The sequence below is a fragment of the Carcharhinus amblyrhynchos genome, chromosome 17, assembly GCF_965287045.1.
Source record: "Carcharhinus amblyrhynchos chromosome 17, sCarAmb.v2.hapA, whole genome shotgun sequence".
Lineage (NCBI taxonomy): Eukaryota > Metazoa > Chordata > Chondrichthyes > Carcharhiniformes > Carcharhinidae > Carcharhinus > Carcharhinus amblyrhynchos.
Window position 1 is genome coordinate 11,904,957 of NC_137340.1, and position 16,524 is coordinate 11,921,480.

Here is a 16,524-nt window from a genome sequence, read left to right on the forward strand (position 1 = left end):
GGTTAACACATTAGTCTATCTTAGTGGCAGCCCTAAATCAACTTACATTGCATGACTAGGAGTTATGGGGTTTTTTTTAAATTCATAAGTCACACTGGCTAGGCCAGCATTTATTGCCCATCCCTAATTGTTCTCCAGAAGGCAAACTGCCTTCTTGAGCCACTGCAGTCCACGTGGTGTAAATACACCAACAATGCTGCTAGGAGGGAACTAATACATCCATGAAGGAAGAGGGATCACTCGGAAGATGTCTAATTATAAATCCCAAGGATGTTTTTCCTTGTCCTTTGCACAAGTCAATCCAAGGGACCTTGGTGATATCAGTGCATAAAGCAGATTCATGCAATGTGCAATTAAAATTTAGAAGAAAGAAAAATTTATGCTTTTATTAAGGCAGCATAAAACACCCAACATGTTCCGATCCATCAAGCAATGAGTTTTCAAAATCAGAAATAAATGATTTAAAACTAAATACTTAGAAAAAACAATACCTGGTTTTATCAGATTACAAAAAAATTAGTGCAATTGGCTTTAGATTTAATTAAATTATGAATTACTCTGACTCATCCAAAAGAAATCCCCTAAATGTTTTTGGGATTTTGAGAAAATCAAATGGTTTTAACACTGGAAAGCAGAACACTTCAGATGTTGGACATCCGAAATAGAAACAAATGCTGGAAACCCTCAGGTCAGACAACATCTGAAGAAGAAAGGTAATCAGACCGAAATATTAACTCTTGTTCACACTTCACAGATGTTGCCTGATCTGCTGTGTATCCCAGGATTGACACTGGGCTCCTTAAAAACTCAGGCAATTTAAAAGAAAATCAGCAACGAAAACAGTTCTGATTCTGGCTATTGCTAAAACTCACCATAAGTCGTAAGGAGCTAAAACCTGGAGCCACGCTGAATAACAACCCATAATTACACATCCAGAGGACACTACTTTAATAGGGCTCGCCATCAAGCTATCACACATTTTTAAAGAAAAACACGCACTAACAACCCTACGTTTGCTATTATAACTCCAGCTACTTACCTACCATTATTACGAGGGGATCTACGTGCAATCATACTTTATGAAATAATGGCTCAATGGGAAACTAAATTCAGCCTTTGATTAATTACTTCAATCTTTTAGTCTGCAGGGGATGACTGTGGTGAATGACAGAATATTTGCTGTGCCCAAATCGAAATGATCTGCTGCATCATAAAGAATGTAGTCCCCTCAGTAGTGCTTAGAAATGATCAATGCCTGCTTGAATACAAATCCAAATTGCAGTCTCGTATCCTGCCAAAACTCAGCTCCACAGACATGTGTGCATGTTATTGAACTCAAAAAGGCATTTACAGCTTTGTGTGCTCATGTCACGTATCAACAGCTGATCTCAATCTTTTTCCTCCTAGCATTCGAATACAAAATGTATTTTCAGAAAAAAAACTTCACCATCCAAAATAATCCATGAATTTAGCAGCAGAAGAGAGTGAAAAGCAACATTAATGATGCCTAATTAAATAAAACAACCCAAACAGGCTAGGTCATTGATTGCAACTTAAAGAAAGAACTTGTGTTTAAAATCACTGCTCAATGTGTCCACAAGGTTATTTATGGCCAATGGCTTATGTTTGAAGTAATTACAGTTGTTATAAGGCAAATGCAGCAGCCAATTTGCACAAAGAAAAATAACAAGTACTTATACAGCTCCTTTGTGTCTCAGATGTCCTCAAATACCTTACAGCCTATGTATTACTTCTGAAGTTAAGTTGCTGTTGTAATGCAAGGAAGCACAGTGAACAGGGAAATAAGTGACCAATTAAACTGGATTTGTTCTGCAGGTTTTGGGTATAAATATTGCCACAACTGTGGGAGTACCCCCTTGTTTTTCTACAAGAAGATTATTTAGGCCCAAGCAGAAGGGTACACAGGACCTCAGTTTAATATTGTCTCCAAAAACAAACCCCCCAACACCACAGCACTCCTTCACTACTGAACTGAAATGTCAGTCCAAATTACAAGTTTAATCAACTTTGGCTCAGAGATGACACTGCTTCTAACTGTATAGGGGCATAGATCTTTGAAGAATTGATAGAATAAGGGGAATAAGATTACTGTTACAGGGTAAGAACAGTGAATATAAAAAAAAGTGAAGAGAGGGTGGGTAATCGGCACAAGATGTCTGTTATGTTTGAGTATTGCATATGTTCATTATAGTGAGCTATAGTACCAGGTTCAAAAACATGCCTCATTCTCACAATCAGAAAAACACTCTACAAAGTGTAACATTTCATCCAATTCCCACACCAGCTTCTTCCCTCACACCACCCTATCTAACCCCTCTGATGCACGAAATTTGGAATGAAAACTTGGTCTTTATTTACTCCCTAAAATTAAATGCATGCTATTCCTTAAAGCTCTAAGCTTTTTACTAAGGATAAGATGAAATCGCTCTTAATTTGAAGAGTTAAGCATCAATTGAACATTTTTGCTGTTATTTACATAGTAATAAAATTATCCAAATTGCACAAATTTAAAATTTTAAGCACAAAATAGACTTTGAATTAGCAAGCATATATTGCAATGGCTGAACACACTAAATGTACAGTTGAAAACAGCACTCCAGCAATCTTTTGGATTACTTTTCAGATTATAAAGCTCAATTGCTATAAAAGGTTTTCCAGTGGCTTATATGGAACAATACACTCAAATGTTCCAGAATAAAAGTGTGCTGGGTTTTACTGTTAATCCCCATAATATGAAGTCATTATCCACCAAGAAAAGTTACTGGATCTACAAGGTTTTTAACACCTCAATGTACTTGATGGGCAGATTTCAATTTAGCAAGTCAGCTAAAGCAAAAATAATCCAAAATTAGGCAAACAAGACATTGCAAAACAAAGTGAATGTTCATTACCAATATAATGCTTTTATTACAGTAGTCTGCTGACCAGTGTAGCATTGTTTAATAGTCTACAATTTGAGCCAATAATTACGTTCATTTCTAGCCACAGGGTGTACAGCAAGAATTTCTCCACGTACCAGAACTATAGAGATAGGTAGAAATAACAACTTGTGTCTACATAGTACTATTACAAAAGTAAAAAACAGCCCAAAGCAAGGGAGGAGTATAATTAAATAAAATTGAGCCAGTCAGAATAAATTAGGACTGATGACCAAAAGACTGGTGGTGAGAGAAGTAGCTATTCAGGAGTGTCTTAAAGGAGAAGAGAGATCGAGAAGCAGAGAGCAAAGAGGTTTAGGGAGTGAACCCATAAACAGCCAAGTGCAGCAGCCAATGGTGGAACAATTTAAATAAAAAAAAAATCGGGGACATGCAAGAGACCAGAAGTGGAAAAACAAAGATCTCAGAGGGCTGGAGAGTGCTACCAAAAGACGGAGGGATGAAGCTATGGATCTATTCGAAAACATGTATGAGAACTTAAAATTGGAGGCTTTGCCAGACCAGGAACCGAAGTAAGTCAATGAGCACAGCACTTGATGGGAGTTGGACAGCATAGTTTTGAATGGGCTGAAACTTAATGAGGGTACAAAGGAAGCCGATCAGGACAACATTGGAATAATAGGGTCTGGAGTTAAAAAAAAGTGGATGAAGACAGACAAATCTGATGGCAAGTTAAAAAACCATACACGTTATCACTTAGAATATGAGCAACTTTTGGAATGCAGAATTTGTGCAAGATTGAGAATGGGAGGTCACTGGAATAAATTTTTATCTGTCACAAGTAGGCTTACATTAACACAGCAATGAAGTGACTGTGAAAACCCCTAGTCGCCATACTCTGGCACCTATTCAGTATACTGAGGGAGAATTTAGCATGGTCAATACACCTAATCAGCACATCTTTTGGACTGCAGAAGCAAACCGAAGCACCTGGAGGAAACCCATGCAGTCGCGGGGAGAGGTGCAGACTCTGCACAGTGACCCAAGTCAGGAATCGAACCCAGGTCCCTGGCACTGAGAGGCAGCAATGCTAACTACTGTGCCATCCCATTTAGTTTATAGGTGGCAAAAAGCACAGATAAATGTTTCAGTAGCAGAAGCACTAAGGTATGGGTGCAGTGGGCAACATCAGTGTAAATGGACAGAGCAAAACCTGGTCTAAAAAAAAAGGATAATATTGGAGTTTGTAAATCAGTCCAGCAAGCACCAGAGCTAAGCTCTCAAAAAGCAGGGGATAATAAAAATTGAAATAAAGATGGTGGAAAGAATCAAGGAGAAAATTCAGAGCGGTAGACATTGGTTCGGGAACAGTAGAAATAACATTCAGAAGTGAAGCTGATGAATCCAGAAAAACTATAACTAACATAATCACACTTATGTTTATAAAACATGGCAGACATTTCCAGAAGTTTAAGGAAAACAGAAACAGAAGGAACAGAGAAATGAGAATGTTTTAAAAAAGGTACAAGACTTAGAGATGTTTCAGATGAGAATTCCTGAGTATGAGGAAAACATTGGAAATCCCTCAACAAATATTATTGGAAACAAAAGGAAGATGCGCTGGAGTCAAAAACAACAGATAATGGGCATGGGATACAAGATACAGTGGAAAACACTGCAGAGGTGGAATGGGGTTAAGACCATGGAGAGGTTTAAAGAAGATTTGAAAATTTAATGCATCTGTTGATGGGGTGCCACTAGAGGTCAGCAAGAACAGGGGTGTTGGACAAACAGAAAAAAAAGTCACAAAGCTGATTGCCATTTTTAGTTTTATGCATCATTAGCAAGTATAACTCAACTAAACTTGAAAAGGTGTGAATGCATCATCCATACACAAAATAACACAGAAACATGCACAAATTTGCATTTTTGTCACAGTAGCCATAATAACAATGTTATTTTCAAGTAAATACTGCATAATAATGGCCTGGAAACAAGCATGATGTGGGTATGCCGGCGTTGGACTGGCGTAAACACAGTAAAAAGTCTGACAACACCAGGTTTTTGTCCAACCTATTTATTTGATAATAGACTCACAAGCTTTCGAGGGACACCCTCTTCGTCAGGTGAATGGAGAGTTCTGGCCTCAGACAGAGCATATAAAGCACAGACAGTTTAGAGATTACTGATTAGAATGCGAATCTTTACACCTAACCTGCTGTTCAAGACCTGAAGTGGCTGACAATGTGAGTGGAAGGAGCACTGATCACAGTTTAAAGAGACGTGTATTGTCTCCAGACAGTACAGTAAGTGAGGTTTTGCAAACCCAGGCAAGTCACGGGGGTTACAGATAGTGCGACATGAACCCAAGATCCCTGTTGAGACCGTCCTCATGTGCGCGGAACTTGGCTATCAGTCTCTGTTCAGCGACTCTGCGCTGTCGTGTGTCGTGAAGGCCGTTTTGGAGAATGCTTACCCGAAGGTCAGAGGCTGAATGCCCGTGACCACTGAAGTGTTCGCCAACAGGAAGGGAACAGTCTTGCCTGGTGACTGTCAAGCGATGTTCATTCATCCGTTGTCATAGCGTCTGCATGGTCTCCCCAATGTACCATGCTTCGGGACATCCTTTCCTGCAGCGTATCAGGTAGACAACGTTGGTACACGGTAAATACTCTTGCAACTCGGCCAACGTTGTCTACCTGATACGCTGCAGGAAAGGATGTCCCGAAGCATGGTACATTGGGGAGACCATGCAGACGCTACGACAACGGATGAATGAACATCACTCGACAGTCACCAGGCAAGACTGTTCCCTTCCTGTTGGCGAACACTTCAGTGGTCACGGGCATTCAGCCTCTGACCTTCGGGTAAGCATTCTCCAAGGCGGCCTTCACGACACACGACAGCGCAGAGTCGCTGAACAGAGACTGATAGCCAAGTTCCGCGCACATGAGGACAGTCTCAACAGGGATCTTGGGTTCATGTCGCACTATCTGTAACCCCCGTGACTTGCCTGGGTTTGCAAAACCTCACTTACTGTACTGTCTGGAGACAATACACGTCTCTTTAAACTGTGATCAGTGCTCCTTCCACTCACATTGTCAGCCACTTCAGGTCTTGAACAGCAGGTTAGGTGTAAAGATTCGCATTCTAATCAGTAATCTCTAAACTGTCTGTGCTTTATATGCTCTGTCTGAGGCCAGAACTCTCCATTCACCTGACGAAGAGGGTGTCCCTCGAAAGCTTGAGAGTCTATTATCAAATAAATAGGTTGGACAAAAACCTGGTGTTGTCAGACTTTTTACTCTGGAAACAAGCACCAAGGAAGGATTTAACTGAACATTTGGCTGAATTGCTGCCAGAAATTTGACATCCTTTGTATTCTGCCATTTTATGTTAATGATTATCTATTTTGTGCAGTAAACAGAGCAGGAAGAAATAGATGCAAGGAAAATGAGAACAGAAACATGCATCACTATGGGATAACATGCACATGTAGCTTTTACATGGTCGCTTTTTCAAGGGAAGGGAAAGATTGAAGGTTAAAAGCATTTCTTAAATAATTAAGATTTGATCTCAGGGTATGGTAACACTAGTAAGGCACAAACATTTATTACCTATCCCAAATGCATTCAAGGCATTGTTCTACTAAAAAAGTAATAGCAAGCCTTTACTTTGAGTTCATGATAGGGGGAGGCAGTGGCATAGTGGTATTGTCATGGGACTAGTAATCCAGAGACCCAGGGTACTTGCACTACAGCACGTAATGGATTTGAACTTAATAAAAATCTGGAATATAGAGGATGACCATGACATCATTGTTGACTGTCATTAAAAAAAATTCCATCTGGTACACTATGTCCTTTAGGGAAGGAAATCTGCCATCTCACCCGATTTGGCCCATATTTGACTTTAGACCCAGAGCACTGTGGTTGACTCTTAACTGCCCTTTGAAATGGTCTAGTATGCCACTCAGTTCGAGGGCTACTAGGGATGGGCAATAAATGTTGACCTTGCCAATGACATTTGTACAACTGAATATCCCCACAGAACTTGGCTTCTTGGGTGGAAATTTTACTTTTTTCTCATCACTTCAAGCTCTCAGGAAAGGACAAACAAAATTGCCACACTTCCTCGTGGTCCGTAGATGAGTAATACTGAAACTAATGCCTTTAGACATTTCTTGCAACACAAAAAAACAAAGCCTACGAGGCCATGATAGCAGGTTATAAGAAAATGCAAGTTAAATGAGTTTCAGGAATCAAAACTGGATAACTTAGTACCTCTTCGGAAAGATAATATTTAGTTGGAATAAAAATTAACCGTTGCAGCTGAAAATTTCAGCCTCTAACAAATGAGAATCATCCAAACAATCGGTTTCTTCACTGATACAATTCATAACTCACGTAGATCTTGACTACAAAATCCTCTACTAAGAGTAACGGAGGATGTGTGGAGAGGGTCATGAGATTTAGCTCCGATGACTGAAACCATAATGACATAGGAGTTCAAGCTCTTGCACCCTCTTTACACCTTCATTTTCCCATGAAAATAAAGACTATGATAAAATTATGGGCTACTATTACACTAATGTTTCAATATAACTGCTTGAGCTGTGATTTTTAAATGCTCAGGTGATTCCTTGAGTGCAGTTACAAATTTCTCCTCCTCACAATCAGGAATTTACTTTTAATCACAAGACATCCAACCCAAGGTTGTAACAATGAAAATCCCTGTTTATTAAACTGGAATCTGTCACCTTCCATACCAAATCATGTTTTCCAAAAAGTGGAAGAGCGAACGTATTAAAGTGAGATGAGGCAAACTGAAAAAAAAAACAGATGAATTTAGTTTACATACATCATGGAAATGAGTAGTGTTTAGTTATATTTAAATCAACCTTGCAATGCTCCTCATAACTTAAATGAAATATGTCACACTGGTTGGAGATTAAAATATACATTTTTGATAGCTAGTTCCTCCAAATGCTTAGCAAAAAGCCTGACTAGGGAATGCTTTCTTCATTCCCATTTTTCACTGGTTCACCCCAACTGACTGTTGGGAGCAAATCAAAGGAACAATTGCTGACACTCTCTCAGCATTCTGTTGACGACTGACAAGTTGAGCTGTGAATTCGACTAATTACTTTTGTAGGTGTAAGCTACCCTTGCTGTTTAACTGAAGCCAGTCCAATGTACGACATACAATTTCCTTTTTGGATGTACTAATGAACTTCACTTTCTCATATAGGTGCAAGTGAGAAACATCATCTTGTTTTAACTAAATCTAATGCACATTCCCAGAACGTGCACCTTGAAGATTTACTCCCTCATGAGTGACATAAAACTTGAAGATTATTCTACATAATCGTTAACAATCTCCAAATACACATTGGATGTTAAGAGTACACACATTCTTCCACATGTACTAACTATTAAAATTGTAGCCACCAGCATCAGATTTCTTATTTATTTAAGCATGTACCTCCAGGACATGAGTTCCAGCTGGAATTAGAACAAGAAATGCACAGTATACTGGAACCTGTACTGCAGCTGCCAATGATAGTTTGGTTCATGATATCATCTCCATTTCAGCTAAAATGACTGTGGGTTCAAGTCCCACTCCAAGATTCCTTTTGACCCCTGAAGGACCACCAATGTACATTAACTGGATACTTATGTCATTAGTTACCAGAGGGATCTTCATATTAATGAACTGACAACTACAGATGTTACAAAACAAATGCAACCATACTTCAAAAACTAATGCAGTGACTACAAAATGTCAATACATCCACACAATATGAAATAGAACTTACTATTCCAGATTTCATTAGCTGGTATTTATATTTCACACAGGACTGATGTAAAACATTTCTTTAAGTACATAATCTGCTTAAAACATAAACACGGATATAATGTAACTGAATTTTTAAACAATGCAGAAAGTCAATTTACTGAACCACTCCTCAGGCCCAAACTAATTTTACACATGTGGCGTGTCACTCTTTTAGATGAGCATTTAAAAGTTCCATTACTGGTAGAAATCATTACATTTTACTTTTTTCAAAGTCTGATATTGCAGCTTCCACCTTAATCCCATCTGTCCATCCCAATCTTTGTTTTGCTTTCTGCAAAATGATTAAAGGTCAATTAAAAAAAACCCTACTTTTTCACTTCCTGCTTTGTTGCATGTGAGAATTCTTCAGTCTGGTTGCTTGTCTTCTATCTGTTGCCAGACATCACTGATAGCAACAAATTTAAGATCACATCAGAAAAGACATCAACACTTTGGAAGCTGCTAAACCTTTGTGGACAGCTTAGTAAGTAGTGAGCCCTACCCACAAAATCCAGGACCTAATAAACCATTTTTAAAGCAGAAAAACATTGATGTTCATACCTGGGGTAGTGTATGTTATTATAATTTGGTTCCACTGTCAAAAATTTCTGTTCACGAAGTGCAACTTCAATCCTGTATTGGCAAACCTACAAGAAAATTAAAATAGGAGTTTAGTTTCAATCATTTCAGAGACATGTGACTGATAATTCTAATTACCAATACCTTCAAAATGTTTCCTCTATTTTGTCCCCAGCAAGAAAATAACCAAATCTCACCTGCAGCCCCATCATCTCACAGCAGCCCCCCACAAAGTGGATTCCAAAATGATTTGAAGAACTACAAATGCACGTCAAGCATTTCCCTTCTATGAACATTTGAGCTAAGAGACATGCGCCACTCAAGCTTGCTCTGCCATTCAATAAAATCGTGGTTGATCCGCCTATAGCTTCCCACCTATCCTGGACAGCCGTTCACCACCACCCCTCACACCTCTTGTTCATCAAGAATCTATGATCCCATGACTTAAAATTATTCCAAGATTCTGCTTCCACCATCTTTTTGAGAAAGGTGTTCCAAAGACTGACCACCTCAGAAAATAATCTGTCTTAAATGAGTAACCTCTTATGTCTGAACAGTGACCTCAGTCCTAGATTCTCCCACAAGAGCAAACACATTGCCACATCCGCCTAGTCAACATGGTTTTGTGAACTAATTTATTGGGGTTCTTTGAAGGAGTCACGTGTTGTGGATAAAGGAGAACCGGTGGATGTACTGCACTAAGATCTCCAGTAGGGCACTTGATTGAGTGCTACAAAGACCATTGCAGAAAATAAAAGCTCATGTAGGAGATATTATGTTAATGAAGTGGGGAAAATCATAAAGATGGTTACCTGACACACAAAATGGTGACCTGAGAAAGAGACATTAAGGCACAGACAGCTACTTGAAATTAAAACACACAGAGTTATTTAAAGTTAACCATGCAGGAAACAAATACTGCAGGAAGCCAGTAAGAGTTTGAGGCACTTTAAAGATAAGAGCAGACTCAGGACAATAAAGTCTGATAAACAGTTTAACCATAAAATGGGAACGGGAATACACAAATGCAGGAAAACCAACTACTGTATGTATAGACCGAAACTAAGTCATTGATAATCACTGATAGAATATATCCATTTTATGAAACATTAAATACTAATGTCTGACTGTAACAACGTGTTAACTATCGATCCTACTCAACTATAACAATGTCTTAAATGGCTAATGTCCGGACTATCCATTGTCTGAAAAGTATAAAAATGAACCACTCCTATTGTATTATTGAGAAGGTAGCTGCCAAGTACTGCGGAGTACCAGTGCTTTCTCCCCAAAGCTTCGTGGCCAGTAAAGCTGTACTGTTGAACCTCCAGTCTGACTCGTGGTAATTTCCCACATTAACATGGATAGAAGATTGGTCTACTAACAGGAAACAGCAGGCATGAATAAGCATTTTTTCTGGCAGGATATAATGCTGCTGTGGCACATGGATGAGTGCTGGAGCCTCAATTTATACAATTTATATAAATTACCTGGATGAAGGGACCAACAGTATGGTTGCTAAATTAGCTGAAAATAGGTAGGAAAGTAAGTTGTGAAGAAGAGCATGAGGCTATCAAAGTACATTGCTAGGTTATGTGAATGGGCAAAAATCTGGCAAATGGAATATAATATGGGCAAATTTAAAATTCCCCAGTTTTGCTGGAAGAATCAAGAAGCATATTATCTAAATGGAGAGAGATTATAGAGATCTCAGATTCAGAGGGATGAATTTCAAAAGGTTAGTATACTTGGTACAGCAAGTAATTAGGAAAACTGAATGTTATTGGTTATTATGAAGTTAATTGAATGAAAAGGTCAAGATGTTATGCATCAATTATACATGGCATTTATGAGATTATATCTGGAGTATTATGTACATTGTTGGTCTCCTTAAGGAGGCAAATACATTAGAAGCAGTTCAGAAGGTCTACAAGAATGGGCGGGATGTCTTTTGAAGAATGGTTGGCCAGGCTAGGCTTGTATCCACTTGGGTTTGGAAGAGTCAAGAGGTAACTTGATTGAAACATTAACTACCTGATGGCCTTGAATTTAAGTGCCCTGCCAATAGTGACTTAATCAACCTAGTGTCTCAGATGTGTGAAAATATCACAACTAAAAGATAACCTGCTACTGAGTGCAAATAATCTATCCAATTCACAGTGTAGAACAGATGTGAAAATGTTAAACAGTTGACACTCCTAACTCTACAACACAAATTTATTTAGTGTCTTGAACATTCTAAACTGTTCCAACACCTCACAGAAACATCAAACAAAATCTGAGAGCTACACAAGGTGACCACAAGTTCATCAGACATTTGAAACAGCATTTTAAAAGGAGGAAATAAAATTAAAAAGCAGAGAGCAAGTAAGAATTTCTTGATGGGGGGGAATTCCAGGAAGTTAATTTTTTTTGTTTTTGTTTTATTTATTCTACAGGTGGAGGTCCACCTCGTGTCAAACGAGGGGCATGCACACGGTGTGTCGTGCGTGGGCTGCTCTTGGAAGTTCCGGGAGTGGCCTAGTACTTCGTGTCGGTGTGTGTGCTTGATCCTGGACCGGTAGACGGGCGCCGCAACAGCTCGGTGACTAGCACTGCTAGCTGTGCAGATACATGGATTTGGGCCTGTGTCTGTGGGAGTTTGCGCATTCTCCCTGTGGTTGCGTGGGTTTCCTCCGGGCGCTCCGGTTTCCTCCCACACCTCAAAGATGTGCTCTTAGGCTGATTGGTTTTACCAAATTGACACTATTCTCCCCTGAATCTGGCTAAGTTAGGGGTTCCATTCGTAGACATGCAGGGTAGAATAGGTGTAGGCTGATGCGGCGGCGCGGGCTCGTTGGGCCAAAGGGCCTGTTTCCCGTGCTGGGTTGTTCTTTGTTAAGTTGAAAAAGAAAACCATGGAAGATTATAGAAGGTCCCTGGTTATAGAGTCTTCAGATGTGATAGAGTGGGAGTGGGAGATAAAAAAAGGGGAGTAGCGCTGATAGTTAAAGAATCAATTCCAGTTGTTAGATGGGATGATATATTAAAACCAGTTCAACAAACGAGGTTTTATGGGGTTGAGCTTAGAAATAAAAAAAAGGGGACAGTCATACTACGGGAGAGTATACTACAGTCCCCCAAAGAGTGAAAGGGAGATAGAACAAATATTTAGGCAAATTTCTGCTTGCAAGAACAAGAGGGCAATAATGAGAGGAGACTTCAACTATCCCTATATCACCTGGGGTTCAAACAATACAAGGGACAATAAAAGACAAAAATTCATGCAGCGGGTCCAGGATTTTTCTTTCAATTAGTGACAAACACAAGAGATGCAACTCTAGACCAGTATTTGGTAACAAAGAAACGCAAGTGGTGAAGTGACAGTTGGTGACCAAACCAGGGAAAGTAATCACAATTCAGTTGGATTTAGCCTTACCATAGGAAGGACAGAGATAAAGCAAGAGTAAATTTTGTAGGAATAAGAAAAGATTTGATTGAGGTGGATTGGAAAACACTTTTGGAAGATAAATCAGTGACAAACACTAAAAAGCGAGATCCTAACTTCAAAGTCAACATGTCCCCTCCAAAAATAAGTGTAGTTCTGCCAAATCTAGAAATACAGGGGAAGGTCAAACAGCAAAATAAATTGTACAATAGGCACAAAGAACTAAGCACAGCAGATAGCCTAGACAAATATAGGAAATGCAGGGGTGAAATAAAAAAAGGTAATAAGGAAATCAAAGAGAGGGCAAGAACAAAGACTAGCAAGTTAAAGAAAATCTATCAGTAACAAAACATGATAGATCCTGAAAAATGCAAGTCTATAGTATCCTTTTCAAGATTCACCATGTTCAGCTTCTGTTTTCAAACAATTTTAAATCTGGACAAGATCTGAAGAGAAGGAAGGTGATAAGTGGAGTTCCACCTTTTGCACCTCCTGTCTAAACGCACAGGTAGTCATGGTGTGGAGATGCCGGCGTTGGACTGGGGTAAAACAGGGAGAAATTCCACAACACCACTTTAAAGTCCAAATAGGTTTATTTGTAGCAAACTTTCGGGACGGCCTGTCCCTTTGTCAGGTGGCTGGGAACTAGCCACCTGACAAAGGGACAGGCTGTCCCAAAAGTTTGTGGCTTTTGCTACAAATAAACCTATTTGAACTTTAAACTGGTGTTGTGGAATTTCTTTCTGTTAAACGCACAGGAACGTGATTAATTTGCATAATCTAAAATTAAAACTACCTGCTGGCCACAGACATTGCCTATCAATAATGAAATGAATTCTGAAAGTTACTTTAACATTTAATTTTCTTTCAATATACGAGTACATTTTACATTTAAATTGTGTTTCCCACAAAATATCTCAACTTCTTTCAACACTTCATAGCTACAGCTAAGAACATCATGCTCTATTATATTCAACTCCATACTATGCTGACAGATTACACCCATAAGGCTATAATCTCAGTGCAAAGAACAGATATTAAAAAGAAAAAGCCAATTTTAGCTCCCAATGCGATGTTCATTTTTTAAATTGCCAATATCCTGAATACAGTATCACTGACGTTTTAAATAATTTAAACAGGTTTCATCCAGTCTCTGAAGAATGAATTTATTTCCTCTGTTCCTGAAACTTCATGATGTTTCCTGCAACACATGAGGAACTTCAGTTACGTGAATGTACTGGAGAAGCTGCAGCTCATTCTCACTGAAGAAGAGAAAATTAAGAGACTTGATTAAGATATTTAGAATCTTAAGGGTTTTGACAGACTAGGTAGGGAGAAACTGTCCCCGTTAGCAGAAGGATTGAGAGCCACAGTCAGAGTTGAAGGAGGGTGACGTGTGGCAGAACAAATAGCAGCGACAGGAGGAAAAACGTTTTTACATAGCAAGCTGTTAAAATCTTAGAGGTAGATCCTTTCAAGGCAGTGTTAGATAAGTAGATGAAAAAAGAAAATTTAGAGCTACGGGGAAAAAGGCAGGGGAATGGGAGTAGATGAATTACTCTTGCAGAGAAAGAACACAGTCAGAACAAGCCCATTCTGTGATTTCAATAGCAATTAAGGGCGCACATATTTGTTTCATTCCTTAAACACTGAAACCGAAATGTTAGGGCCAATTCAAACGTGTTACCAGCTTAATCAGCTTCCACCAGGGCAAAGCATTTACTGTATCAAGTAACAACACAACTACTAATCTAAATTTGGCAACAGCATTCGTTACTACAAATATCCAAAGAACTCGTGACCCAGATAATCTAAACTGGCATCTCACCGTATGAGATACAACCATTAATTTCTGTACCAAGCTAACAGGCACAATTGTAAAATCCCATTGCCAAAAGAACCCAAAATCAGAGGCATGGAACTGCCATATAACTGAAGGAATATATTTCAGAAGCAGAAAAAACAGATATGCCACTTCAATTACATGCCATCTCACTTGCAGAATCACTGAGCCAGGCTTCAAGCCAAATGCAGCACAAGGGTTAATCAGTCAGTCAAAACAACAGAGATGTAAGCACTTACAAGTCTTCAAAAAAAAATTTAGATACTCAGAATGCATCCTACAGTAGCAATTTCTGTAATTAAATCAATTAAAAATTAATCAAATCATACTTTCTCAATTAGTCACTGTAGCCCATTGCCTTGACACCAAAAGACTGGACAGATTATAAAGTACTTAATTCCATGAGCTTATTTCATTGATCTGTTTTGTAATACCAGACTTTGCATTTGCACACTGTCACAAAACAGCCGCATTTCACAAAGGATAGAGAAAGTGAATTAACATTTACATAAAAAAAGTAAAAAAAACTACTTTCTGGCTCCATTATTATTTCCACATTGAACAATAAATTACGCAGTTCTTCTTGAATCCGAGGTTTATGGTGTACTGGCTCATACAGAGCGTAAACACTGGTGCGGACGAGTTAGCCAAAATGGCCTGTTTCTGTGCTGTACATGCTATGTGATCTACTGCCATCATTGCAATCCAGCTCCATAAGAAAAAGGTTAATTACAAGCAGGCCATTACTGCATTGGCAGGTCAGCCACTATTATTTAGCACTACTATGTTCCCCACTTTTCACCTAGTTAGAGAAAGCAACGTTAAGAAGAAATGGTATTCCTATTGTTTACAGTAGAGCCAAGGTAAAACTGTCTCTACCATAAGGGGACCATAGAATGAAAAGACTTTTCACCCAGGCAAAGGGTGATGGGAAAGTCATGGTCCCAAACAACAATCTTTTGATAGAGACACACAAGAACAAGAATGGAGCGCAAGAACATGGCTGCACTGTACCTCAGCTCCATTCACTAGCCTTCGCTCCACGTTCCTGAATACCCTTAGGGAATTTATTGATCTCTCTTCAACATCCTAACTATCCTAGTACCACAATATTTTGGGTAAAGCTTCTAAATTTCTACCACCATGGACATGAAAAATTGCATTCTGATTTTACTCCTAAATGACTCATCTTTAATATTCAAAAAATGGATTTATATAGCGCCGTTCTGGACCTGATGTCTCAAAGTGCTTTCCTTCCAATTTTGTAGTGTAATCACTGTTGGAATGTAAGAAATGCAGCAGCCAATTTATAACACAGCAAACTCCCATAAACAGCAATGGCCAAGCAATCTGTTTTTTGCGCTGTTGATTGAAGGATAAATATCAGCCATGATACTAGAGACAAAGTTCTTACTCTTCTTAATGCAGGTAGTGTCTCAAATCTGGCTGTCCATAAACTGAAGATGTCCAAAAAAACATACCTTTGTATAAGCTGCCAAGCATGAATTTTAATTCTTATTAATTGACCAAAATAATTTACTGCCTTGTCTGGCTAGGTGCTGCATTGGCACGCCGAGTTAGTTACCAGGTTTGCACATCAATCTTTTCCCCGCGCTCGATTGGACCAAGCAACCCTTGGCCCTATTTGACCTAGTCCAACTCACCCAAACCAAAAACCAGCAAGCTGCAAAATCTGGCACAGACTTTCTTCCTAGAGTGCCTGTTTTTAGGTATTGGACCAACAATGCCATGGGACCTTTCACGTCCACTTGAGCGCTCATATGAGACCTTACTTTAACACCACATGCAAAAGCTGGCACCTCCAACAATGTAACCCTTCTTCATTAGTGCACTAAAATTGTTCAACCTCAAGATTTGAGGTTGGAGTTAAACCCACAATCTTCTGAGTGAGAGGTGAGTGTGTCACCAACTGAGTA

General features: G+C 39.1%; 1 protein-coding gene across 3 annotated transcripts in view; it reads right to left on the minus strand.

The window, feature by feature from the left end:
- sgms1b (sphingomyelin synthase 1b) overlaps window positions 1-16,524 on the minus strand; it is a 102,165-nt gene that overhangs the window by 62,130 nt on the left and 23,511 nt on the right. For all 3 annotated transcript variants that reach the window (XM_080205479.1, XM_080205476.1, XM_080205480.1), the window contains exon 2: window positions 9,300-9,385. The gene's annotated coding sequence lies outside the window, so the exon portion shown is untranslated. The remainder of the gene's footprint in view (window positions 1-9,299; window positions 9,386-16,524) is intronic.